Source organism: Anolis sagrei, chromosome 2 (assembly GCF_037176765.1).
Source record: "Anolis sagrei isolate rAnoSag1 chromosome 2, rAnoSag1.mat, whole genome shotgun sequence".
NCBI lineage: Eukaryota > Metazoa > Chordata > Lepidosauria > Squamata > Dactyloidae > Anolis > Anolis sagrei.
This window is the reverse complement of record NC_090022.1, coordinates 10,564,327-10,592,249: the sequence shown is the minus strand read 5'-3', so window position 1 is coordinate 10,592,249 and position 27,923 is coordinate 10,564,327. Positions and strand designations below refer to the sequence as shown.

The 27,923-nt window shown below is 44.9% G+C and overlaps 1 protein-coding gene and 1 pseudogene across 1 annotated transcript in view; one reads left to right on the top strand and one right to left on the bottom strand.

Annotated features, from left to right (window-relative positions):
* The window catches only part of LOC132765774 (zinc finger protein 850-like), a 1,095,673-nt gene that overhangs the window by 82,743 nt on the left and 985,007 nt on the right, over positions 1–27,923 (top strand). The window lies entirely within an intron of this gene.
* On the bottom strand, positions 55–26,066 carry LOC132766138 (zinc finger protein 721-like; annotated as a pseudogene).

Here is a 27,923-nt window from a genome sequence, read left to right as displayed (position 1 = left end):
TCAATTATATTGTACAGCTGGGCAAAAACCAGTTCCAGTCAGTTACCCATCATGATACGTGATAATTCATTTTATTAGTTATGTTACAGCTCTTGGATGATGTCTCTCCTGTATGTACTCTGTGATAGTTGAAAAGGTATGAACCCCAAACAAAACATTTCCCACACTCCTGGCATTTGCATATTTTTAAGCCTGTGTGTATTCTCTGAAGCTTGTTAAGGGGTGAAGTATGGGAATTTACCCTTTCATTCACAAGTGTGATTTTTTGTGGGTCACCAAGTGTGAACTGTCAGCAAAACATTTCCCACACTCCTGGCATTGGTATGGCTTCTCTCCTGTGTGGAATCTTTTGTGTCTCACCAAATTTGAACTGTTAGTAAAAGATTTCCCACACTCCTGGCATTGGTATGGCTTCTCTCCTGTGTGGAGTGCGTTGTGCCTCATCAAGTGTGAACTGTCAGCAAAACATTTCCCACATTCCTGGCAATGGTATGGCTTCTCTCCAGTGTGGAGTGTTTTGTGGCTCACCAAGTGCGAACTGTCAGCAAAACATTTCCCACACTCTTGGCACTGGTATGGTTTATCACCTGTGTGGACTCTTTTGTGTCTCACCAAGTTTGAACTGTTAGTAAAACATTTCCCACACTCCTGGCATTCGTATGGCTTCTCTCCTGTGTGGAGTCTTTTGTGGCTCGCCAAGTGTGAACCATCAGCAAAACATTTCCCACACTCCTGGCATTCGTATGGTTTCTCTCCTGTGTGGAATCTTTTGTGTCTCACCAAGTTTGAACTGTCAGTAAAACATTTCCCACAATCTGGGCATGTATATGGTTTCTCTCCAGTGTGGACTCTCTGGTGGCTCATAAGAGATGAACTTTGAACAAAACATTTCCCACATTCCTTGCATTTGTATGGTTTGTCTCCTGTGTGGGATCCCCAGTGCTCTATAAGGTGTGTATTCTGAGTAAAACGCTTCCCATATTCCTGGCATTTGTATGGTTTCTTTCCTGTATGAAGCATTTTGTGCCTCATCAATTGTGAACTGGAAGCAAAACTCTTCCCACACTCCTGGCACATGCATGGTTCCTCTCCTGAGTGAAATCTCTCGTGCTTCACCAAGTGTGAACTCTGGATAAAAGATTTCCCACACTCCTGGTTTATGAAATCTTGAGTTCCTTCAAAAATTTCTTGTTGGCACAGATCTGGCAATTTGTAATCAACCACACATTTTGATAATTTCCTTTCAGTATAGTTTTCCCCAGCATGGAGTGCCTTGTGAAGCACAAGTGCCATATTTTGGGTAAAACATTGCCCACATACATCGCATTTGTGGGGCTTTTCTCTGGCAGAATCTTCATCTTCACTGTGGGATTGCTGGTGTCCATGAATGTCCCCGTTCTGCCCAAAACATTTCCTGTGTTTGGTGCAGACATTGCTCTTCTTCCAGTTATCTGCTGTAAAGAAGAAGAACAGAAACAATCATTCCTCAGTGTGAGTGAGTCTAAGGAAGTGGGATAAGAAGTGGATTGAAATTATCCTTAAAACAACATAGACATAGAGGAAAAGCCATCCCGAGTCCCTTAGGGGAGAGAGGTGCGGGTTTAAATATATTATTATTTGTAACACAACAAGATGAGTCCACAGCAGACACTCTGCTGGTTGTTGTCACACGTCAGACACTTCCCAAGTGTCTAGGACTGTGTGATGTATCGGCAAATAATGCGTGCAGATCCCAGTAAGGTGGCCTTCTGCAGCTGGCAATTTTGTCAGCACTGATTGTGTTTAAGTGCAGGCCAAGGTCTTTAGGTACTGCACCCAGTGTGCCGATCACCACTAGGACCACCTTGACTGGCTTGTGCCAATCTTTGCAGTTCAATCTTTAAATCCTCGTATTGTGTCAGCTTTTTCTGTTGTTTCTCTTCAATCCTGCTCATACTGCAGGGGTTTGGGGGGAATTGGCCTTGATTTTTGAGAGTTGTAGTTCACTCGCATCCAGAGAGCACTGAACCCAGCTGATGTTGGATCTGGACTAAACCTAGAGCACAGACCCAACATGGTCAACTGTAAATACCGGAGGGATTTGGGGGTGACTGACCTTGGAATATGTGAGCTGTACTTGATCCTTATCCAGAGAGCCCTCTGAACCCCACTAATGACTAATCTGGACGATAGTTGGCACACAGACCTAATGTGGCCAACTTTGATTGCTGCTGGGGTCTGGGGGTGATTGACCCACGATTTTGGGAGTTGTAGTTCACCCACATGGTTACGCATTTTCTAATGGGAGCACTCATAAATAACAAAAGGAAAGAATGACATTTTTCTAATAAATAGCATTACAAATTACCAAACTGATATTACCAAACATCCCAAAACAAAATATGCCCTTTTTAAATAACTTGGGCATTGCTGGGTACCCAAGCTATGGTAAAGGTAAATGTTTCTCCTGACATTAAGTCTAGTCATGTCCGACTCTCATCTCAATTTCTCAGCCCAAGACACGTAGACACCTCCAAGGTCAAGTGGCTGGCATGATTGCATGGTACATCGTTACCTTCCTGTGGAAGCGGTACCTATTGATCTACTCACATTTGCATATTTTCAAACTGCTAGGATGGCACAAGCTGGGGCTAACAGAAGGAACATACCCCGCTCCCTGGATTCAAACCCTGCCTTGAGAACTCTCAGAGATTGTGATGATACTGCTCCCACTAGCCAGCTGCTGACTGGGATCCTGCATTTTGAAATAGAAACCCCATGAATGAGGGAGCCTTACCAAGAGAGTCCACCATCCCATGAATCTCCTCCATGATCTGCCCGTGCAAGGCTTTCTGATCAGGACTCAGGAGAGCCCACTCCTCCAGGGAGAAATGGACAGCCACATCCTCAAAGGTGATTGGGCCCTGGTGGGAAAAGAACACATTTCTTTCAAGAAAATTAATTACAAGAAAACATTTAAAGTAGATTTTAATTCCTGTTGGCTGTTTGAAAGGGAAAGGGCTAAGGCCTCCATGCCATAGTTTAAGGTTTCTAGAGACATCAATTTAGTGACAGTCAAAACCATTGCTTAACTGATATGTAGAATCAGAAATGGAATCTGGACATGTTCCAGCTTTTATTCTGGTGCCCAGAACTGGACAGAATGTGATTTCAGGTGAGGTCTCACCAAAGTAGAAAGAATATCACCATGACTTCCCTTAATCTAGACACTATATTCCTTTGGATGCAGCCCAAAATCCCATAGGTTCTTAAGCTGGTTCATCACACTGTTGGTTCATGTCCAACTTGTGGTCTACTAACACTCCAAAACCCCTTTCATATGAACTGTTGTCAAGCCAGATGTCACCCATTCTGTACATGTGCATTCCATTTTTCTCCTGCTTAACTGTACTAACATATGTTTATTCTTGTTGAAATTAATTTGGTTAGTTTTGGCCCAGCGCTCTGACATGTTAAGGCCATTTTGAATTCTGATCCTATTTTCTAGAGTATTACTGTTATTTTATGTTAGGTTTTCATGTTTTGTAAGGCATTCAATTTTGCCGTGAATATGCTAGAAACCTCTTTGAGTCCCACCAGGGGTGAGAAAAGTGGAATATAAATGAAGTAAAAAACTTGTGCACCAGCTGTGCCCATACCTTGGGAAGTCTGACGTGGCCACGGTAGCCCACACTCTAGTTACATCCCGTATAGACTATTGCAACGCTCTCTACGTGGGGTTGCCTTTGAAGACGGTCCGGAAGCTTCAGCTATTTATTTATTTATTTATTTATTTACTGTGCTTATAGACCGCCGTTCTCAGCCCTGGGGCGACTCACGGCGGTGTACAACATGTAAAATAAGGTGCAATTTACAACATAATCTAACATCAACTAGCAATATCAAAAACGTCATCAAACAACAACATCAATATCAATAATACCATTACAATTACACAAGTCATTCGCGACGTCTCATCGTTGAACCACAATCCAAATACCGTTTTCCGTGTTCCGTTCCTATCGTCATTGCCAATTATTGCACCACTTGTTCAAACGCCTTCTCGAACAACCACGTCTTTAGTCTCTTGCGGAATGTCATAAGGGAGGGTGCCAGTCTGATGTCCACAGGAAGGGTGTTCCACAGCCGAGGGGCCACCACCGAGAAGGCCCTGTCTCTCGTCCCCGCCAGGCGTGCCTGTGAGGCAGGCGGGATCGAGAGAAGGGCCTCCCCAGACGATCTCAAAGTCCTCGTGGGCTCATAGGCCGAGATGCGGTCAGACAGGTATTTTGGGCTGGAACCGTTTAGGGCTTTGTAGGCCAACACCAGCACCTTGAATTGGGCCCTGTAGCAGATCGGCAGCTAGTCCAACGAATGGCAGTCAGGTTGTTAACAGAAGCGGCGCTCAGGGAGCATACAACCCCCTTGTTGCGCCAGCTCCACTGGCTGCCAGTTTGGTACCGGGCCCAATTCAAAGTGCTGGCTTTGGCCAATAAAGCCCTAAACGGTTCTGGCCCAATTTACCTGTCCGAACATATCTCCCCTTACGAACCACTGAGGACTTTAAGATCATCTGGGGAGGCCCTGCTTTCGGTCCCGCCTTCGTCACAAGCATGTTTGGCGGGGACGAGAGACAGGGCCTTCTCAGTGGTGGCCCCTCGGCTATGGAACGCTCTCCCTAGGGAGATCAGATCAGCTGAAAGTTCTTTGGCCATCCATTCTGGTTTATTTAAACTTAGGTAAATGTGCTCCCCCCTTCCCATTTCTTGTACATGTTTAAATCTTAAGTAACTCAGTTGAAAGTTAGTTGAACATCCATTCTGGTTTCTTTAAATTTGTCTCCCCCCCCCCCCCACCCCTTTTGTTGGCACTGTTTGCAGTTGTGCCTTCTGTATCTCACTTTTAAGAAAATCCCTTTCAATCTTTTCTGTTCCAAGAGATGTTTGATGATTGAGCCTGGAAGAAATGAGCCCCAGGCAGCTCTAGTCCTCCTCTCCCAGGAACCCTTCTGCTTACCTGAGTCAGTTCTACTCCATCACAAAGTGGAAGAAACGGCTGAGGATTTGGCAACATCATCATTCCAGCCCCTGAGAGGGAGAGGGAGCAACGGGTGGAAAGCTGATCACATAAATATGTCTCAATTATAGTCCTATAAAGAAACCTATGAAGAAATTACTGTATGGACACAGGAACATTCTCCAGCCCAGTATTACGTATCTCAACCAGTGCTGTACCTAGGTTGGACTGAAACTTGTTGTAGGCTTGGCATTTCAATTGACTAAAGTTAAAGTTGTCTGTTTGTCTTCCAGCTCGGTTTCTGGGCTCATCTCAGCTTTGGTTCCCACCTGGGATGATACTGAAGGGCTGAATTTTAAGTCCCATCCAACTTTGGGCTTATGTAGAAGTTTTGCAAGAAAGAAAACGGAAATTACACCTTTTGCAACCAAATGCCTACGTATATACTCATTTCTAGGCCAAATGATCCTGCATATGCACAGTATTATTATTACTGTTCAGTTGACTATTGTATCCTTTTTGGGTCACCTTGCAGGAAAGAAAGTAAACATTAGATGTTGAACTTTGGTAGGATTTTTTTGAGGGTAAAAACATAGAATCATAGAACCAAAGAGTTGGAAGAGACCTCATGGGCCATCCAGTCCAATCCCATTCTGCCAAGAAGCAGGAACATCGCATTCAAATCACCCCTGGCAAATGGCCATCTAGCCTCTGTTTAAAAGCTTCCAAAGAAGGAGCCTCCACCACACTCCGGGGCAGAGAGTTCCACTGCTGAACGGCTCTCACAGTCAGGAAGTTCTTCCTCATGTTCAGGTGGAATCTCCTTTCTTGTAGTTTGAAGCCATTGTTCCATGTCCTAGTCTCCAAGGAAGCAGAAAACAAGCTTGCTCCCTCCTCCCTGTGGCTTCCTCTCACATATTTATACATATTTATACATGGCTATCATATCTCTTCTCAGCCTTCTCTTCTTCAGGCTAAACATGCCCAGCTCCTTAAGCTGCTCCTCATAGGGCTTGTTTTCCAGACCCTTGATCATTTTAGTCGCCCTCCTCTGGACACATTCCAGCTTGTCAATATCTCTCTTGAATTGTGGTGCCCAGAATTGGACACAATATTCCAGGTGTGGTCTAACCAGACACGCAAATTCGTGAAGCGTTCCATATTTTTTAAAAACTCAGGGATTGCCCATTTCTTCCTAACGTCTGTCGAAATGGGTCACTGCTACGATCAAACTAGCCTACCAGTTGGCTGGGGAAGACCTGCCTCTTTCTCTGAAAGGATACTCCACCAGGGCACTGGCCACCTCAACGGCATTCTGCCACGGAGTGCCCCTGGGGGACATCTTCCAGGCAGCTATTTGGTCTACGCCATTGACATTTGTCACCCACTATAAGTTGGACATTCAGTCCAAACAACAGGCGGCCTTCGGCAGAGCGGTTTTGTTTTCGCTTTGGCATGACGCCCACCAACCATGGCAAGTAGCTTGTGACTCTACCATATGTGCAATTCCACAGAGACCAAGAAGAAGAAAGCTGGGTTGCTTACCTGTAACCGGTTTCTTCGAGTGGTCCTCTGTGGAATCTGCACATCCCCGCCCATCCTCCCTGCTACTTGTCATACCTTGCTCTCTGTCTGCTGCTTGGCGGCGGCAGGGAACCAAGACTACTGCTTCATTCAGTGTTATATACCTTCTGGGGAAGGTGGGTGGGGCGACAGCCAGATATTTTACACCTGAGAGGTTTCCGAAGGGTAATGCTTAGGGGTAGCATGACTTCCCTAGATCTAGACACTATGCTCCTATTGATGCAGGCCAAAATCCCACTGGCTTTTTTTGCCGCCACATCACATTGTTGGCTCATGTTTAACTTGCTGTCCACGAGGACTCCAAGATCTTTTTCACACGTACTGCTCTCGAGTCAGGCATTGTCCCCCATTCTGTATCATTGCATTTCGTTTTTTCTGCCAAAGTGGAGTATCTTGCATTTGTCCCTGTTGAACTTCATTTTGTTAGTTTTGGCCAGTCATCTCTCTAATCTGTCAAGATCATTTTGAATCCTGCTCCTGTCCTCTGGAGTATTGGTTATTAGGGCTGGGCGGTTTCGTTCGTTAATTTCGTAATTAATTCGTATTTAAATTAGCTTACGATCCAATATTGAGCCATGCAGGAATAGTGTGAGGAGTAAATTAGATTCGAAACAATTTTTTCAATTTATTTCGTAATTATTTTGTTATTATTTCGAAATTATTTCGTAATTTTTTCGTAATTATTTTTGCATGTCTGGTGCAGGTTTTATAGTTGTTGTTTGTTTTATCACACCAACAGTCAACAACAGAGGGAGAGGGAAGCTTCAGAAGTTCCCCTTGTCCCATTTGGAGGTTTTTTTTTAACATATTGTGCAATCGCGTCCGCCATTAACGAATCAATTCGAAATTAACGAAATTTCGTAAATAACGAAACTTTGAAATCTCAAAATTTCGGAAGTATTTAGAATTTGGAAACGCTAGCGCTCCCTGGAAACGAATCGAGTTTAGAAACAAATTTTTCCGTGGTTACCCAGCCCTATTGGTTAGCCCTCCCAATTTGGTGTCATCTGCAAACTTGATGATCCTGCCTTCTAGCCCTTCATCTAAGCCATTAATCTAAGTCTCTACGTGGGGTTGCCTTTGAAGACGGCTCGGAAGCTCCAGCTAGTCCAACGCTCAGCAACCATGATACTAACAGGAGCGGAGCGCAGGGAGCATACAACTCTGCTGCACCAGCTCCACTGGCTGCCGATTTGCTACCGGGCTCAATTCAAAGTGCTGGCGTTGGCCTATAAAGCCCTAAACGGTTCTGGCCCAAGTTACCTATCCGAACGTATCTCTGCCTATCAGCCCGCCAGGACCCTAAGATCTTCTGGGGAGGCCCTGCTCTCTATCCCGCCTGCTTCACAGGTGCGGCTGGCAGGGACGAGAGACAGGGCCTTTTCTGTGGTGGCCCCCCGGCTGTGGAATGCCCTTCCTATGGAGGTAAGATCAGCCCCCTCGCTAATGGTGTTCCGAAGAAGATTAAAAATTTGGATGTTTGAACGGGCATTCGGTTAAACAGTGCAATGAATGTGATGATTACAGGAATGGAAATTTGGACGACGGATTGGATCACGACTCCAGTTATGAGATGCATTGTGTTGTCTATTGTTGTGTCAATATTGTATATTATGCTTTTATGGTTTTAAATTGTATATCATTGATTGATTCTTATCCTTGCTGTAAACTGCGTTGAGTCGCCTGTTGGGCTGAGAAACTGCGGTATACAAGTAAAGTAAATAAATAAATAAAATTAATTAATTAATTAATAAAGATGTTGAACAGGACCGGGTCCAGGACAGAACGCTGTGGATGGCACTCCACTTGTCACTTCTTTCCAAGATGAAGAGGAAGCATTGGGGAGAATCACCCTCTGGGTTCATCCATTTAACCAATCACAGATCCCTTTATTTATTGGTTTCGGAGTCAGGGAATGCTGGGCCCTCCCTTGAAGGAGATTTTCCTCCTCCTTCTCTCAACTGAACAGGCTCTATTCCAAAATTCTCAAGCAACAATCACATCGCCTCAGTGAAAGAAAGTTAAACAACAGGATTTGGGAGGATTTAATGTATTGTCGAAGGCTTTCATGGCTGGAATCACTAGGTTCTTGTGGGTTTTTTCGGGTATAGAGCCATGTTCTAGAGGCATTTCTCCTGACGTTTCGCCTACATCTATAGCAAGCATCCTCAGAGGGCAAGCATCTTTCAGAGATGTTCTCAATGCCCATATGTCATGAGTTACTGTCATATTGGCCCATCCTCACTACCTCTGAGGATGCTTGCCATAGATGCAGGCGAAATGTCAGGAGAAATGCCTCTAGAACATGGCCCTATAGCCCGAAAAAACCCACAAGAACCTTTTGGGAGGATTGTTTTGAGAGAGTAAAAAAAAAAGACCAAGAACAAGCCACGAGAGTAAAGATGAAGATCCACCCAGAGGAAAAGTGTTCCTACCATACATCAAGGGAACCATTGACCGCAGAGGGAAGCTGATGAGGAAATACAACATACAAACAATGTACAAACCCACCAAGAAAATCCAACAAATGCTACGTTCAGCAAAGGACAAGAGGGATTCTCTCACCTCTGCAGGAGTCTACCGTATACCATGCAGCTGTGGACAAGTCTACATAGGGACCACCAAACGCAGCAGCATTGCCCAAACACGCATCAAGGAACATGAAAGGCACTGCAGACTACTTCAACCAGAGAAATCAGCCATAGCAGAGCACCTAATGAACCAGCCTGGACACAGCATATTATTTGAGAACACAGAAATGCTGGACCACTCCAACAACCACCATGTCAGACTACACAGAGAAGCCATTGAAATCCACAAGCATGTGGACAATTTCAACAGAAAGGAAGAGACCATCAAAATGAACAAAATCTGGCTACCAGTATTAAAAAACTCTAAAATTAAAACAGCAAAACAGCAGAGAGGAAACAACTAAGCAAGGCTTAACACCTCTCAACAAGAGATTTTCCCAGGCTCAGCCAGGCCTTCAAATGCTAATGAAGGTGGTCAGTTGAAACATTCACACCTAGCTCCAGCAGAGAAGAGCTCTTTGCCCCACCCTGGTCATTCCACAGATATATAAACCCATTGTCCTAATTCCAACAGACCTCACTACCTCTGAGGATGCTTGCCATAGATGCAGGCGAAACGTCAGGAGAAATGCCTCTAGAACATGGCTCTATAGCCCGAAAAAACCCACAAGAACCTAGTGATTCCAGCCATGAAAGCCTTCGACAATACAAAAAAGCCTATATTTATTTCAGAGCCTGGTCATGCTGGGCCCTCCCTCCCTCCTGTCATTTGGGCCTCTGCTTCTCCAGCCTCCAGGCCCACCTGGCCTCCCATTGAGCTCCCCTTCAGTCCCAACCCAGGCTATCCCCCTGAGGTTGGCCCAGCCCTACTCTAGTCTCTCTTGAATGGATGGGTCTCTAATCCAGGGGCCTCCTCTGGGGGGAGCAGAGGAAGGATCAGCCCTATGGGGAGGGACTGGGATCAGGCTCACCTGGAGGAGGAGGAGGAGGAAACCGGAAGTGGACCTTCTGCCCTCCCGCGCATGCGCTGGCCGCTTCTCTAAACAGCACCCACTTCCGGCCCCGTGTTGCCGGAAGAAGAGAGGGAGAAGCAAAGCCATGAATCTAGGTTGTTGTAGGTTTATTCCGGGCTATAGGGCCATGTTCTAGAGGCATTTCTCCTGACGTTTCGCCTGCATCTATGGCAAGCATCCTCAGAGGTAGTGAGGTCTGTTGGAAATAGGACAATGGGTTTATATATCTGTGGAAAGACCAGGGTGGGGCAAAGGACTCTTGTCTGCTGGAGCTAGGTGTCAATATTTCAACTGGCTACCTTGATTAGCATTTGAAGGCCTGGCTGAATCATGAATCATAGTATCCTAGAGTTGGAAGAGACCTCCTGGGCCATCCAGTCCAACCCCATTCTGCCAAGAAGCAGGAATATTGCATTCAAAGCACCCCTGACAGATGGCCATCCAGCCTCTGCTTAAAAGCTTCCAAAGGAGGAGCCTCCACCACACTCCGGGGCAGAGAGTTCCACTGCTGAATGGCTCTCACAGTCAGGAATCATAGAATCAAAGAGTTGGAAGAGACCTCCTGGGCCATCCAGTCCAACCCCATTCTGCCAAGAAGCAGGAATATTGCATTCAAAGCACCCCTGACAGATGGCCACCCAGCCTCTGTTTAAAAACCTTCAAAGAAGGAGCCTCCACCACACTCTGGGGCAGAGAGTTCCACTGCTGAACGGCTCTCACAGTCAGGAAGTTCTTCCTCGTGTTCAGATGGAATCTCCTCTCTTGTAGTTTGAAGCCATTGTTCCATGTCCGTGTCTCCAAGGAAGCAGAAAACAAGCTTGCTCCCTCCTCCTCCCTGTGGCCATCCAACCTCTGTTTAAAAGCCTCCAAAGGAAGAGCCTCCATCAATGAAGGAGTCCTGTTTGTCTATGTCACTGATTCATTCCGCTAAGATCTGCATTATCTTTTTATGCTCAAAACCGCTCAATATGTTCTCTGAGAGGCCCATCTGGTTGGAGAAGTGACAGCCTCACAGTCTGTTGTGATGACCTCATCCCCATTTGCATCAGGCCCCCTTCTCTCCATGGTGCCCCAGGCTCAAGGCCATGCTCCATCTCCTTTCAAGGAGGAGAGTTTAGAAAGTTGTTGTTGTTTCTCTTTGTTCTTGGTATTTGTGTGTATCCTTAGAATCATAGAATCCTAGAGTTGGAAGAGACCTCCTGGGCCATCCAGTCCAACCCCATTCTGCCAAGAAGCAGGAATATTGCATTCAAAGCACCCCTGACTGATGGCCATCCAGCCTCTGTTTAAAAGCTTCCAAAGAAGGAGCCTCCACCACACTCCGGGGCAGAGAGTTCCACTGCTGAACGGCTCTCACAGTCAGGAAGTTCTTTCTCATGTTCAGATGGAATAGAATTGGAAGGGACGTGGTTTAAAAAGGGAATTTTCAGATACCAGTATTAAAAAACTGTAAACTTATAACAGCAAAACAGCAGAGAGGAAACAACCAGGCACATCTTAACACCTCTCAACAGGGGATTTTCCCAGGCTCAGCCAAGCCTTCAAATGCTAATGAAGGTGATCAGTTGAAACATTCACACCTAGCTCCAGCAGGGAAGAGCTCCTTGCCCCACCCCAGCCATTCCACAGATATATAAACCCATTTTTCCTACTTCCAACAGACCTCACTACCTCTGAGGATGCTTGCCATAGATGCAGGCGAAACGTCAGGAGAAATGCCTCTAGAACATGGCCATATAGCCCGAAAAAACCCACAAGAACGTAGTGATTCCAGCCATGAAAGCCATCGACAATACAATTTTCAGATATTTCCCCAATGCCCATATGTCATGAGTTACTGCCATATTGGCCTATTTCTGCAGTAGGCCTATGTTTACAGAAAATGCTGATTATTTGAGAAATCAGCGCTCCAAAGAAGAAGTTACTATTCAAGGATAACAGTATATCCGGACAAAACCAGCTAGCTGGTGGCTAGTTAGTACTCCCCAAGTTTCCCAGCCATTCTGGAGCCATGTTTGCAAGAAACTAACAGATAAGATACAGTCATGGTCAGAGAACAATAGACTATAGTTCTGTTATAGTTGTGCCATTGTTAGGATCCCAGTTGTGCTATAATGTCAATCAAAATCATAAACAACAAATGAACAACTGCATAACTAACTTAGACCAATGAAATGATTTGTCTTTGGGAATCAATGAAAATGTATATTCCATTTACTATAAAAGCTCTGCAGCCCCACTGGGGGTTGCGACAAACCCTTTGATTGCATCCCTGTATGCTTGTTTGTTGTTATTGCTATGGCCACACAATAAACAGTTTTCTGCAATTTAAAAGATTCAACTTTCGTGGTGTCCATCCTTGCCCTCCCCATTGGAAAGGGGGTTTCTGCCTTTTTGGGAAATATTTTGGTTTCTTTGCCCCTACAGAATCATAGAATCAAAGAGTTGGAAGAGACCTCATGGGCCATCCAGTCCAACCCCCTGCCAAGAAGCAGGAATATTGCATTCAAATCACCCCTGACAGATGGCCATCCAGCCTCTGTTTAAAAGATTCCAAAGAAGGAGACTCCACCACGCTCCAGGGCAGAGAGTTCCACTGCTGAACGGCTCTCACAGTCAGGAAGTTCTTCCTCATGTTCAGGCAGAATCTCCTTTCTTGCACTTTGAAGCCATTGCTCCGCATCCTAGTCTCCAGGGAAGCAGAAAACAACTTGCTCCCTCCTCCCTGTGACTTCCTCTCAAATATTTATACATGGCTGTGCTGTCACGCACTGGGCCTGTGAAAGAGTCTGTAGAAAGGACGAGTTTTCTGTATGCCCAACAGGACGCTGGGGGTGCCTCGGATGAGAAGCCTTTTGGATTTCCCTAAACAAAGTCTTTAGTCCACAAAGTCCACAAGCATGTGGACAATTTCAACAGAAAGGAAGAAACCATGAAAATGAACAAAATCTGGCTACCAGTATTGAAGAACTCAAAAATTACAACAGCAAAACAACAGAGAATAATCAAATCATCTCTTTACAAGAGTTTCCCCCAGGCATTTCCAAGCCATTAAATGCTAATCAAGGTGGTCAGTTGAAACATTCACACCCAGCTACAGCAGACAAAAGCCCTTTGTCCCACCCTGGTCATTCCACAGATATATAAACCCTTTTTCCTAGTTCCAACAGACCTCACTACCTCTGAGGATGCTTGCCTTAAATGCAGGTGAAACGTCAGGAGAAAATGCCTCTAGAACATGGCCATATAGCCCGGAAAACCTACAACAACCCAGTGATTCTGGCCATGAAAGCCTTCGTCTTTAGAAGCTTGAAGGTTTAAAGAAATGCTTTATTATTGCTTAGGTCTTCAATAAATCAAACAAACACTTCAAGGCTTTGAATCAACTGGTGGCTTTCTTAATGTTGTCCACAAGGGACAGGCAACTATCTTTAAGAACTGTTTCTTCTCTATCAGCGAAATCCTTGACCTCTATCTGGGCAATCTGTCTTAGGCTCTGCTGGCATGGGCCTCTACACTCGGTCCAAATTGTGTTATGGCTGCCAAACAGAGTCCTTTTGTAGATTTCCAAGAGAAAAGAAGGTCTTCAATTCCCAGTGAAGGCTGGCTGTAGAGCTGTGGGATTGGGTCCCTGTGACGATGTGTAATTTTATTCCTTTGGTTATGTGTTGTTTAAACAGTAGTTAATAAATTGTAAGGATGTAGGATTATATTTTGTTAGAGATGGTGGCTGGGTTGGCTTGTGCTGAGTTAGGAGCCAACTGTCACCTAACTGCACATCTGTTTGAAATAGGCAGTCTGTGACCGGAAGAGTTACAGGAGAGGTAGTTGATCCTGTGGTGTGCGGAAAACTAGCAGGAATCCTATAGTTAGAGAACGATAGGGAAGACTGATTCTTTAATATTAAGAATCAGGGTTTGGCTGTGAGCCAATGTAGTTGGATAAGTCAGGTGACTTATTTGTGTTAAAAGACCCATCTTTTTGGAGAAAATGTTTGAAACCTGTTTAGTGGAGGGAAGAGCCCTTCCCAGAGTTATTTAAGAATCGTTATAAATGTAACCTATCAAGATTTGTGCCTTTTGTGAAGAAACATTGAATCGGTTATATTCTAATAAAACTTGTTACTGTTTTTTTTTTTTTACAAGCCCTCCCTCTGTTACCTTTACTTCTAAGCCTTGGCTATGGTAGTCCACGCTCTGGTTACATCCCGTTTAGACTACTGCAACGCTCTCTACGTGGGGTTGCCCTTGAAGACGGCCCGGAAGCTCCAACTGGTCCAACGTGCGGCAGCCATGATACTAACAGGAGTGGGACGCAGGGAGCATACAACACCCTTGTTGTACCAGCTCCACTGGCTGCCGATCTGCTACCGGGCTCAATTCAAGGTGCTGGCATTGGCCTATAAAGCCCTAAACGGTTCCGGCCCAAGATACCTAACTGACCACCACGAGGACTTTGAGATCTTCCGGGGAGGCCCTGCTCTCGATCCCGCCTGCATCACAGGCACGGCTGGCGGGGACGAGAGATAGGGCCTTCTCGGTGGTGGCTCCTCAGCTGTGGAACACCCTTCCCGTAGACATCAGGCTAGCCCCCTCCCTGTTGATATTCCGCAGGAAGCTAAAGACCTGGCTGTTTAAGAAGGCATTTGAATAGAAGTGCAATGACTGGTAACTTGACCATAGGAATGGGACTACGGAAATGGTATCGGATTGTGAACTTGACGATGAGATGACTCGGAATGGCTTTGTAATAATGTTGTTGTTTTTGATGAGATGTTTTGATAATGATGTACTGCGGATTATTTTTCACTATGTTTGTATTTTGCACCTATTTTACTATGTTGTACACCGCAATGAGTCGCCATTAGGCTGAGAATTGCGGTATATAAGAGAAGTAAATAAATAAATGAGAGCCGTTCAGCAGTGGAACTCTCTGCCCCGGAGTGTGGTGGAGGCTCCTTCTTTGGAAGCTTTTAAGCAGAGGCTGGATGGCCATTTGTCAGGGGTGATTTGAATGCAATATTCCTGCTTCTTGGCAGAATGGGGTTGGACTGGATGGCCCATGAGGTCTCTTCCAACTCTTTGATTCTATGATTCTATGATTCTATAAATAAATAAGCCAAACAGCCTGCATAACAAGTAAAACCAAACCAGGGACAGTAAACACTACGCTATCAAATGAATAAATCCTTCTGTAATTAATAGTCCCTTTATAAACCAACTCTTAAGCTGATACTGATCATTGCCCGGCTTCCTCACAGATTTGGTGGCAGTAACCTCATCCCTCCGTCACAAATTGGTGGCAGTAATGTTATGCTTCCTTACAATCCCCCCAGCAAAAGAGCTGTAAAAGACGAAGCTTTCTACAGGTGGAACTGATTCACGTCGTGTACAAAAGGCTTCTCTGTGTGGACTGAACTAGAGGTCCCCCTTTTTCCCTCCTAAATCCAGAAAAAGGGGCGGAACTAAAGAACCTAATGATGATTGATGGGCCATTGGCCCTATAATTGCAAACCAAGGGAAGCCACCTTACTGCAAAATGCATGAAACTTTGGAATACATGCAAACACTCAAAGAAAGAAAAGGAAGTTGGAGCTCCTGGTACAGCCGTACCAGCACAATGGCTATCATGTCTCCTCTCAGCCTTCTCTTCTTCAGGCAAAACATGCCCAGCTCTTTAAGCCACTCGTCATAGGGATTGTTCTCCAGACCCTTGATCATGTTAATCACCCTCCTCAGGACACATTCCAACTTGTCAATATCTCTCTTCAATTGTGGTGCCCAGAATTGGACACAATATTCCAGGTGTGAGTGGGAAACTAGTTGGGGATCTTGTATTAATCACAAAAACACTGTTGTTGTTGTTTCTCTTTACTCTACAGACAAACTTATTTACTTAATATACAATACAGGGATCCACAAACTTTTTAACTTACTTACTTAGGCGATCCCTCGTGGTCCGAGGATGATGGTCCTCCGAGTGTAGTATCGTGGTGGTGGGTCCGTAGGTGACTATGGAGCCCTATTCTTGACTTGCATCTTCTCCCACAGTGAGGGCATCGGTTTCCAGGTGGAAGGCGGTCCCAGTTGGGGTTGGCTTGATGCGCCTTCCTCTTGGCACATTTCTTCCTTTCGCCCTTCATTCATGTCTCTTCAAATTCTGCAGCACTGCTGGTCACAGTTGACCTCCAGCTGGAGCGCTTAAGGGCCAGGGCTTCCCCGTTCTTGGTATCTATGCCAGAGTTTTAAAGGTTGGCTTTGAGCAGGACTTTCAATCTCTTTTCCTGTTCACCAACATTCCGTTTTCCATTCATGAGTTCGGAGTAGAGCAACTGCTTTGGGAGATTGTGGTCGGGCATCCGGACAACGTGGCCAGTCCAGCAGAGTTGATGGCAGAGGACCATCACTTCAGTGCTGGTGGTCTTTGCTTCTTCCAGCATGCTGACATTTGTCCGCTTGTCTTCCCAAGAGATTTGCAGATTTTTTTTGGAGGCAGTGCTGATGGAATCGTTCCAGGAGTTGCATGTGACGTCTGTAGATAGTCTACATCTCACAGGCATAGCAGGGTTGGGAGGACAATAGCTTTATAAGCAAGCACCTTGGTATCCCTATGGATGTCCTGGTCCTCAAACACTCTCTGCTTCATTTGGAAAAATGCTGCACTCGCAGAGCTCAGGCAGTATTAAATTTCGGCGTAGATGTTGACTTTGGTGAAGAGGTGGCTGCCAAGGTAGTGGAAATTGTCAACATTTTATAATGTTACACCATTAAGCTGCATTTCTGGCATTGGAGAGGAATTGGCTGGTGATTGCTGGAACAGCAATTTGGTTTTCTTGATGTTCGATGACAGGCTGTGCTTCTCGTATGCTTCTGCAAAGGTGTTTAGAGTGGCTTGTAGGTCTTCTTCTGAATGCGCACATACGACGTTGTCATCAGCATATCTGAGTTCTTTAAAAGATGTTGTAACTTTGGTTTTGGCTTTCAGTCTGCTGAAGTTAAATAGCTTGCCAAACGTTTTAAACAGAGGGCCAGGTCATTGTCTCTCAAACTGATGGGGGGGGGGGGGGGGGCGATTATAATTTGAAAAAATATGAATGAATTCCCATGCACACTGCATGTATCTTATTTATAGTGCAAAAAAAACACTTAAAAAGAATACAATAATTAAAATGAAGAACAATTTTAACAAATATAAACTTATTAGTATATTTCAATGGGAAGTGTAGGCCTGCTTTTGGCTGATGAGATAGGATTGTTGTTGTTGTGTGCTTTTAAGTTGTTTCAGACTTAGGTTGACCCTGAGTGAGGGCCAGGTAAATGACCTTGGAGGGCCATATCCAGCCCCTGAGCCTTAGTTTGAGGACCCCTGTTATATGATCCTGGGACTGAGGCCACATTCTCACAGCCTGGAACAAAATCAAGGATGTATAACATGGAGGGAGCAGGCTTGTTTTCTGCCGCCCTGGAGACTAGGACGCACAATGGCTTCAAACTACAAGAAACAAGATTCTATCGGAACATGAGGAAGAACTTCCTGTGAGAGCCGTTCAGCAGTGGAACTCTCTGCCCCAGAGTGTGGTAGAGTCTCTTTCTTTGGAAGCTTTTAAACAGAGACTTGATGGCCATCTATTGGGGGTGCTTTGAAGGTGATTTTGCTGCTTCTTGGCTGAATGGAGATGGACTGGATGCCCATGAGGTCTCTTCCAACTCTATGAGTCTAATAACAAGGCTCATGTTGTTCAATGTAGGTACGAGGGTTGAATGAAAAGTAACACCTCCACCTTCGTTACTTGGATTTGGATGGAAATATATTAATAAATCAAACGCAGAAACAATCCTTAGAATGTGCCCTTTAACTACCACTATTCACTTTCCCACATAATCACCAGGCAATTGGATACATTTCTGTCAACAATGAACAAATTTTCTGAAGCTGTCACGGAAGAAGTCGACACTCTATTTCCACAACCAGCCTCTCACAGTTCTCTCATCCTGGGTACCCATCGTGCACAGATCTTCCGATAGCCAAGCAAAGCAATAATGTGACCCACATGTTCTTGTGAAATGCTGATTGTGCTTGAAATTTCTCTCCGAGTGATACGACAATCATCCTGAATCAATTTGTCAACCTTTTGCTTGTGATACTTGGTGGTTGCTGTCACAGGACGTCCACCTCTTTGTTCGTCATGAAAGTCAGGTGTTCCCACCTCAATATCTTTAAACTTACTCACCCAACGACGCACAATACTCACATCAACACAATCACCATAAACAGCTTGCATTCTCTGATGGATCTCCTTTGGGGTGACACCTTCTGCTGTCAAGAATTCAATGACTGCACGTTACTTAAGTCGCATTGACCGACCGTCTGTGCAGGGTTCCATACTTTGCACTTTAACAACACAACCGTTCAATGCTAAGGCTTCCCACCAAAATGAAGCTGTAGAGGAGAGTCTACTGAACAAGCCAGTACCTGCTGCATACCAGTACTGCCATCTGTTGAGGAGTTATGAAGGTGGAGGCATTACTTTTCATTCAACCCTCGTAGGTAGAGGTAAAGGTTTTCCCTTTCTTACCTAGGTTTTCCCCTGATGTCAGTGGCTTCTCTTCCCAAAGTCTTTGCTTCCGGGCTCCTTTGTGCCAGGGATCCGGGGTTGGGTCCAGTCACGAGGGATCAGCCAAGTGGACAGCGATGGCGCCCTGTGCATGCTAGGCAAGATCCATCGAGATGGAACCAGCCCCAGATCTCTAGGACCAAGCAGCTATTTGGCCAAATTTCTGTCCCTTTGTGAAAGTTGTCAAATAAAGGAATTTAAGCCACCCCGAGGGTCCGTGCTTGCAGCGCTAATGGAAACCAGCCATTTTGAAATTATGATCATCCAAGCTGGAAGAAGAAAGCCATTGAGTTATTTTATTAATCAACTAAGATGGATTAATAAAATACCTGCCTACTTTGTCGAATGATTGCGGGCGAGATCTTAATTAATAAAATACCTTAATGGCTTTCTTCTTCCAGCTTGGCTGAGCATTATTTCAAAATACCTGGCTTCCATTAGCTCTCCAAGCATGATGGCCTGCTGCCTTTGCTGGCTCAATCGGCATGGGGCCAGGGACTGGGCTTCAAGTTTCCACAGACCACATCTTGGATCTCACTGCCCACAGCCGCCTTAAATTCCTCTATTTCACCCTAACATTAAGTCCAGTTGTGTCCGACCCTGGGAGTTGGTGCTCATCTCCATTTCTAAGCCGAAGAGCCGGCACTGTCTGCAGACACCTGCAAGGCCATCTGGCTGCCATGACTGCATGAAGCACTGTTATCTTCCCGCCAGACTCGTACCTTTTTGATCTACTCACATTTGCATGTTTTCAAACTGCTAGGTTGGCAGAAGCTGGGGTTAACAGCAGGAGCTCACCCCGCTCCCCAAATTCAAACTGGTGAACTTTTGATCATCACGGTCAGCAGCTCAGTGGTTTAATTCACTTTGCCACTGGGGGCTCCTGTTTTTCAATGGTAATGTGGATTAAAAGTGTGCATGCCAGGAGCAGGGAAACAGCCAGTACATTTTAGCCAGAGACACTATTTGCACATCAAGGGAAATAATCGAATAATAATAATAATAATAATAAACTTTATTTATACCCTGGCACCATCTCCACAAAGGCAACTTGGGGCGGCTTGCATGAGGCCAATCCTGGTAATACATAACAGCAAAATAAATACAAAACAGAAAAACATATCATCACAGTAAAATAAAAAACATTAAGAGTAAAAAGTGTAAGCATATTTTTCCTTGGCTTGGCCTCAACAAAAGTACTGTACTCAATTCTGGAAACTCAGCTGAAAAAACAACGTTCACAAACTGGAAAATTGCAATCAAGGTGGTAAAGGAGCTGGAAACTAAGCCCAGAGGAACAACTGATGGAATTACATATGGTTTATTTTTAAAACAAGTAGCATAACAATCGTATTTAACCTACTGAAGAATTGTCACAGGAAGCTTTCTTTCTGCTGCTCCACAGAAAACGAACTCAGCTTAGGGATTCAAATGATAAGGCCAAGATGAAGTACTTTGGCCCCATCATGAGAAGAAAGGAAAGCTTAGAGAAGACAATTATGCTGGGGGAAATGGAAGGAAAAAGGAAGAGGGGCCGACCAAGGGCAAGATGGATGGATGGCATTCTTGAAGTGGATCTGGAACTTTGCAACCAAAGAGGTAAAGGAGCTGGAAACTAAGCTTAGAGGAACAGTTGGGCTTTTCCCCCAGAATAGAGGACATGACAATCATATTTAACCCTCTGAAGGATTGTCACAGGGAGCTTGCTTTCTGCTGCTCCAGAAAACAGAACCTTCAACTTAAAGATTCAAATGACAAGAAACAGGACTCTATCAAATCTTAGGTAGAACTTCTCAAACGGTCCTGTTTGAAATCAGATGTTTACGCATAATCTCAATTTTTTACTCTGTGTGTATTCTCTGGTGCTTGTTAAGGAATGAAGTCTGAGTAAAACATTCTCCACATTTGTATGGTTTCTCTCTTGTGTGGAGCCTTTTGTGGTTCGCAAATTATGAACTGTAAACAAAACATTCCGCACACTTCTAGCATTGGTATGGTTTCCCTCCTGTGTGGAGTCTTTTGTGCCTCGCCAAGTTTGAACTATCAGCAAAACATTTCCCACATTCTTGGCATTGGTATGGCTTCTCTCCTGTGTGAAGTCTCTTGTGGTTCACCAAGGCAGAACGGGAAGAAAAAGATTTCCCACACTCATGGCATACAGGTTTCTCTCTTGTATGGAGTTTTTTGTGGTTCACCAAGTCTGAATGGGAAGAAAAACATTTCCCACACTCCTGGCACTGGTATGACTTCTCTCCATTGTGAAGTCTTTTGTGCCTCACCAACTGTGAACTGTAAACAAAAGATTTACCACACTCCTGGCACTCGTATGGTTTTTCTTCAGTGTGAAGTCTTTTGTGCCTCACCAAGCCTGAACTGTCAACAAAACATTTCCCACAGTTCTGACATTGGTATGGCTTCTCTCCGGTGTGGAGTCTTTTGTGCTTCACCAAGGTTGAACTGTCAGCAAAACTTTTCCCACACTCCTGGCATCGGTATGGCTTCTCTCCTGTGTGGAATCTTTTGTGACTCACCAAGTCTGAACTGTAACCAAAACTTTTTCCACACTCCTGGCATTGGTATGGTTTCTCTCCTGTGTGGAATCTTTTGTGCCTCACCAAGGCTGAACTGGAAGCAAAACATTTCCCACACTCCTGGCATTGGTATGGTTTCTCTCCTGTGTGGAGTCTTTTGTGGCTCACCAAGACTGAGTTGTAACCAAAACATTTCCCACACTCCTGGCATTGGTAGGGCTTCTCGCCTGTGTGCTGTCTTTTGTGCTTCACCAAGTTTGAACTGTCAGTAAAACATTTCCCACACTCCTGGCATTGGTATGCCTTCTCTCCTGTGTGAGATTTCCAGTGGTCTATAAGGTGGGTATTCTGAGTAAAACATTTCCCACACTTCTGGCACTTGTACCCTTTCTTTCCAGTGTGAAATTGTTTGTGCCTCATCATTTGTGAACTGGAAGCAAAACACTTCCCACACTCCTGGCATCTGTATGGTTCCTGTACTGTGTAAATTATCTCATTTTGCACCAGGTGTGAACTCTGGGCAAAAGATTCCCCACACTCCTGGCTTAGGAAATCCTCAGTTCCTTGAAAGATATCTTCTTGGCTCTTATCTGGCAATTTGTAATCAACCACACATTTTGCTGGTTCTTTCCATTTAAGATGGCTTTCCCCAGCATGGAGTGTTTTGTGAAGTACAAGTGCCATATTTTGGGTAAAACATTGCCCACACACATTGCATTTGTAGGGCTTTTCTCTGGCAGAATCTCCATCTTCTCTGTGGGTTTGCTGGTGTTTAGGAAGGCCCCCATTGTGTCCCAAATGCGTCCTGTGTTTGGTGCATACATTGCTCTTCTTCCAGTTATCTGCTGTGAACAACAAGAACAGAAACAATCATTCCTCAGTGTGAGTGATAAGTAGTGAAAGGAAGTGGGATAAGAAATGGATTGAAATTATCCTTAAATCAACATAGACATGGATGAAAAGAAGGTATAAAGACTCTCCTTTCCCCCTCTTGTTCAGTAAGGAGGGACACTGTTTGACTGACTGTCTGGAACCTCTGAGGGAGAGGTGAGTAAGATATGCTCCAGAGGCTCCCTGTTCCTCAGTTTATTCTGTCTCCGTGTTTCTGGGGGAATGGATGCCTTTTCCCTTCACGTTCAAATGCTTGCCTTTTTCTCTAGATAAAACTTTACCTTGCGACCACCCATTTCATAATCATTTCCTCCTTTTTATTTCTCTGCCAAAACCTCCGATTTACTCTTGCCATGTTTACTTAAGGTTGGATTTTTCTGCTCCAACATAGGAGGTCCCATACCTAATTCCAGAATGCTGCAGGGATTGTTGCATGTTTACCATCAACTAATGAATGGGACTCTTACAGTTTTTGGAAGTTTGCTATAAATATGAGTTCCAAAGGGATTGATTTGCCTGAGAAAACTGGTCTGCCAGGTATTTTGGATTTCAAAATATGATGTTTTGGTGCTTAATTGATAAAATCAAAACATAATAGGCTTTTCCTTAATCCCTCCTTATTATCCAACATTTTCGCTTATCCAGCGCTTATGCTGGCCCGTTTATGTTGGATAAGTGAGACTCTATTTATTTGAGAGAGGGGGGCATAGAGTTTGCTGCTATCTCTGTTGATTTTTAATTTTTGTATGTATGTATTTTATCTTTTGTAATTTAGCTGTAAATCGCCTGGAGCATTCTCGGATGGAGGGCGATTAATAAGTTATTAAATGATGATGATGATGATGATGATTTAATAACTTAAAGTTATTAAATCCCTCTCCCAGTGCACAAAAAACCCTGAGCCCCAATCATTCACAAGCACAGAACACAGAAGGCATTATATTACAAGTCGAATGACTGAGGCCAGGGGCTGTTTGTGTGCTGGGAGAGGCAGCGTAGAAAGAGAGTTTAGCCTTCAGACATGCAAAGGCTAGCCTGCCTGGTTAGGAGAAAAACTAAGCTGAATTCCACACCATTATAAATACGTATAGCTGCACCTGCATATCTGAAGCCAGGGAAGTTTGTTCTTTTTTGATGATCCATTCTCCGGCCCTCTCTCCAGCCAATATGCTTCCTCCTTCCATCTGCCTCTCTCTCACACACATAGAGATGAATAGAGTGACTGATCTGGGGTGATTACTCTTGATGGGTTTTTCAGGGGGGTCCTGGTGCTACGAGGGAGTGTGGTACACTTGGACTTGGCTCCAATTATGGAAGTCTTCCCACTGTAGTCTGAATTGGTGCCAACCTCACTGCTACTTAGGCACTAAGGCAATGTTACACCTATGTCATATATTTCTAACATAAGCCCTACCTTGAGAACTCTCAGAGATTGTGATGATTTATGATACTGCTCCCACTAGGGAGCTGCTGATTGGGATCCTGCATGTTGAATTAGAAATCCCCATCAGTGATGGAGCCTTACCAAGAGAGTCCACCATCCCATGAATCTCCTCCATGATCTGCACGTGCAAGGCTTTCTGATCAGGATTCAGGAGAGCCCACTCCTCTGGGGAGAAATGGACAGCCACGTCCTCAAAAGTGATTGGGCCCTGGTGGAAAAAGAAAAAAAAATCCTTCTTACCTAAGAGAAATCAAGAAATATAATTACAAGAATCTCTTTAAAGTAGATTTACATTCCTGTTAGTTCAAAAAGGGAAATCAAGAAAAATAATTACAAGAAAATAAAACTTATTTACATTCCTGTTGGTTGTTTGAAAGGGAAAGAGCTATGGCCTCCATGCCAGAGTGTAAACAGGATTGGTCACAGCAAAACCATTTCTTAATTGATATGTAGAACTAGAAATGAAATCTGGACATGTTCCAGCTTTCATTGTGGTGCCCAGAACTGGACACAATGTGATTTCAGGTGAAGTCTCACCAAAACAGAAAAAATAATTCCCTTCATATAGACATGACATTCCTTTGGATGCAGCCCAAAATCCCATAGGTTTTTAAGCTGCTGCATCACACTGTTGGCTCGTGTCCAACTTGTGGGTTACTAACACTTCAAGATGCCTTTCACATGAACTGTTGACGAGCCCGGTGTCCCTCATCCTGTATCTGTGTGTTGCATATTTCCTGCCTTCATGTACTATCCCACATTTCTGCTTGTTGAAAGTAATTTAATTGGTTTTCACCCACCTCTCTAACATTTTGAGACTATTTTGAATTCTGATCCTGTCTTCTGGCTTTCCCTCCTAATTTGGTGTCATCTGCAAATTTGATAAGCATGCCCTTTAAACCTTCATCCAAGTCAATAAGAAACATGTGGAACAGCACTGGGCCCAAGACAGAAGCCTGTGGTACCCCAATCGTCACTTCTTTCCAGGATGAAGAGGAACCACTGGTGAGCACCCTTTGTCCATTCTTGAAGACAGTGACAACCTTTGCCTCCTCCAGTCTGCTTGGACTTCTCCCATTCTCTAAAAATTCTCAAAGATTATTGCCAGAGGTTCTGAAATTTCTTCTGCTAATTCCTTCAGTACTCTTGCATGTAGTTCCTGTGGCCCTGGAGACTTGAATTCATTTAGAGTTGCCAGGTATTTCTGGGCTACTTCTTTACCTCTTTTGGGTTGCATTTCCTCTATTACCTCATTCACCATCTTGCTCAAGTAAAATACTGATTCCCTTTTGGGAGAAGACTGAGGCAATGCTCTACCTTTTCCCCATCCCCTGTTAGCATTTCACCACATTCTCCAGGCAGAGACCCTCCTGCTGGCTCGTTTTTCCTTCTTCTACTGACACACAAAAAAAAAAAAAAACCCAACCCTTTATTGTTTTTAATCTCTCTGGCAAGCCTGAGTTCATTTTCTAGTTTAGTTTGTTAAACTTCTCCCCTACTCATGCTGGTTAGCTGTTTGAATTCTTTTTTGGTGATTTCCCCCATTTTCCATTTCTTGTATATGTCCCTTTTAAATCTTAGCTCAGTTGAAAGTTCTTTGAGTGTCCATTCTCGTTTCTTTAGATTTAGGCAACTGTGCCTTCAGTACCTAAGTTTTAAGAAACTCCCATTCGATCTTTTGTGTTTCAGCAGGTGTCTGATGATGAAGCCTGGAAGAAATGATCCCCAGGCAGCTCCAGCCCTCCTCTCCAGAAATCCTTCTGCTTACCTGATTCACTTCCACTCCATCACAAAGGGGAAGAAACGACTGAAGATTCGGCAACGACATCATTCCAGCCCCTGGGAGAGAGAGCAAAGTGTGGAAAACTGAACACATAAACATGTCTCAGAGGTTACAATTGTAGATTCCATGCTCAGGAACTTATGCGTAGTTCTTTCCCAGGATTCCCCACTGCTCCCAAGTCCTGCTTCAGATCCAGGTGAGTTGGGTCTCTCCATATTGGAACCAAACTGTATCCAAGATGCTTTTCCTCCTTCTTTTCTCAACTGAGCAGGTTCTACTCCCAAATTCTCAAGCAGCAATCACATTTCCTCTGCGAAAGAAAGTAAACATTAGATATTGAACTTTGGTAGGATTTTTTGAGAAGGTAAAAACATGACCTTTATTTATTCCAGAGCCAGGTAATGCTGGGCCCTTCCTCCTGTCATTTGGGCCTCTGTTTCTCCGGCCTCCAGGCCCACCTGGCCTCCCATTGAGCTCCTATTCAGTCCCAACCCACACTATCTCCTCCAGGTTTGCCCAGGCCTGTTCTCTCTCTCTCTTGAATGAATGAATGAATGAGTGAGTGAATGAGGCTCTAATCCAGGGACCTCCTATGGGAGGAGCAGAGGAAGGATCCGCCCTATGGAGAGGGACTGGGATCAGGCTCACCAGGAGGAGGAGGAGGGAACCCGGAAGTGGACCTTTCCTCACTGCACCTCTCCGCGCATGCGCCGGCGCCGCTCTAAACAGCGGTCACTTCCGGCCATGTGACCAGGCCTGTGCTGGATGAGAGGCGGGGGGAGGGAGGCAGCAGCTTATCCTAGAATCCAAGAGTTGGAAGAGACCTTATGGGCCATCCAGTCCAACCCCATTCTGCCAAGAAGCAGGAATATTGCATTCAAATCACCCCTGACAGATGGCCATCCAGCCCCTGTTTAAAAGCTTCCAAAGAAGGAGCCTCCACCACACTCCAGGGCAGAGAGTTCCACTGCTGAACGGCTCTCACAGTCAGGAAGTTCTTCCTCATGTTCAGATGGAATCTCCTCTCTTGTAGTTTGAAGCCATTGTTCCATTGCGTCCTAGTCTCCAGGGAATCAGAAAACAAGCTTGCTCCCTCCTCCCTGTGGCTTCCTCTCACATATTTATACATGGCTATCATATCTCCTCTCAGCCTTCTCTTCTTCAGGCTAAACATGCCCAGCTCCTTAAGCCGCTCCTCATAAGGCTTGTTCTCCAGACCCTTGATCATTTGAGTCGCCCTCCTCTGGACACATTCCAGCTTGTCAATATCTCTCTTGAATTGTGGTGCCCAGAATTGGACACAATATTCCAGATGTGGTCTAACCAAAGCAGAATAGAGCATGGGGAGCATTACTTCCCTAGATCTAGACACTATGCTCCTACTGATGCAGGCCAAAATCCCATTGGCTTTTTTTGCCGCCACATCACATTGTTGGCTCATGTATAACTTGCTGTCCACGAGGACTCCAAGATCTTTTTCACACGTACTGCTCTCGAGCCAGGCATTGTCCCCCATTCTGTATCTTTGCATTTTGTTTTTTCTGCCTAAGTGGAGTATCTTGCATTTGTCCCCGCTGAACTTCATTTTGTTAGTTTTGGCTAATCATCTCTCTAATCTGTCAAGATCGTTTTGAATCCTGCTCCTGTCCTCTGGACTATTGGCTATCCCTCCCAATTTGGTGTCATCTGCAAACTTGATGATCGTGCCTTCTAGCTCTTCTTCAAAGTCATTAATAAAGATGTTGAACAGGACCGGGCCCAGGACAGAACCCTGCTGATGGCACTCCACTTGTCACTTCTTTCCAGGATGAAGAGGAAGCATTGGTGAGCACCCTCTGGGTTCATCCATTTAACCAATTACAGATCCACCTCACCATAGTTTTGCCTAGCCCACACTACGGTGAGGTGGATCTGTAATTGGTTAAATGGACAAATGGACAGTCACATTCAACTCTGGGGGTTGGTGCTCATCTCCATTTGTAAGCCAAAGATCCGGTGTTGTCCGTAGACACCTCCAAGGTCATGTATTTGGCATGACTACATTTATTTATTTACCTAAAATTCCTACTTGACAGATGTAACTAGTCAAGTAGGGCTGCATAGGTCAACAGCAAGCTAGACAATTAATGGTCAGGAGCTTACTCTGACCCAAGCTGTCTTTGAACTCATGAACTCTCGGTCAGTAGTGATTTAATGCAGCTGGTTACTAACTAGCTGCGCCACAGTCCAGTGTATGGCATGGTGTTACCTTCCCATCGGAATGGTACCTATTGATCTACTCACATTTGCATGCTTTCGAACTTGTGCGCCAGTTGTGCCCGTACCTTGGGAAGTCGGATTTGGCCACGGTAGTCCATGCTCTGGTTACATCCCGGATTGATTACTGTAACGCGTTCTACGTGGGGTTGCCCTTGAAGACTGCCCGGAAGCTTCAGATGGTCCAGCGTTCGGCGGCCAGGTTACTAACGGGAGCAGCACTCAGGGAGCACACCACTCCTCTGCTGAGCCAGCTCCACTGGCTGCCAATCCGCTACCGG